Consider the following 784-nt stretch of genomic DNA (forward strand, 5'->3'; position numbering starts at 1 on the left):
AGAATAATTGCTTTACAATATTGTGTTGGTTTCTGCCATACATCAACATGAATTAGCCATAGGTATAGGTATGTCCTCCTTCATGAACCTCCCTCCCACCTCCCACCCCTTCCCACCCTCTAGGGGTTACAGAGCCACGGTTTGAGTTCCTTGAGTCATACGGCAAATTCCCATTGGCTATCTATTTTACATATGGTAGTGTATATGCTTCCCTTCTACTTTATCCATTCATCCCAGCCTCTACTTCCTCCCCCGCCAGCCCATGTCCATAAGTCTGTTCTCTATGTCTGCATCTCCATTGCTCTGCAAACAGGTTCGTTAGTACCATCTTTCTAGATTCCACGAAGTGAAGTGAAGTGAAGTCGCTCAGTCGTGTCTGACTCTTTGCGACCCCATGGACCATAAACTACCATGCTCCTTCATCCATGGGATTTTCCAGGCAAGAGTACTGGAGTGGGTTCCCATTTCCTTCTCCAGAGGATCTTCCCTACCCAGGGATCGAACCTGGGTCTCCTGCATTGTAGGCAGACGCTTTACTGTCTGAGCCACCAGGGAAGCTGATACTTGTTTTTTTTCTTTCTGACTTACTTCACTCTGTATAATAGGCTCTAGGTTGATCCACCTCATTAGAACTGACCCAAATGCATTCCTTTTTATGGCTGAGTAGTATTTTATTGCATATATGTACCACGGCTTCTTTACCCATTCATCTGTTGATGGACATCTAGATTGCTTCCATGTCCTAGCTTTTGTAAATAGTGCTGCGATGAACATTGGGTTACAT

General features: G+C 44.9%; 1 non-coding gene across 1 annotated transcript; it reads right to left on the bottom strand.

The window, feature by feature from the left end:
• Positions 1–483: 483 nt before the first annotated feature.
• TRNAC-ACA lies at positions 484–555 on the bottom strand. The gene has a single exon. It is a non-coding gene; the product is annotated as a tRNA-Cys (tRNA).
• Between the last annotated feature and the right edge of the window lie 229 nt (positions 556–784).

This window comes from Cervus elaphus, chromosome X, assembly GCF_910594005.1.
Source record: "Cervus elaphus chromosome X, mCerEla1.1, whole genome shotgun sequence".
NCBI classification, from domain to species: domain Eukaryota; kingdom Metazoa; phylum Chordata; class Mammalia; order Artiodactyla; family Cervidae; genus Cervus; species Cervus elaphus.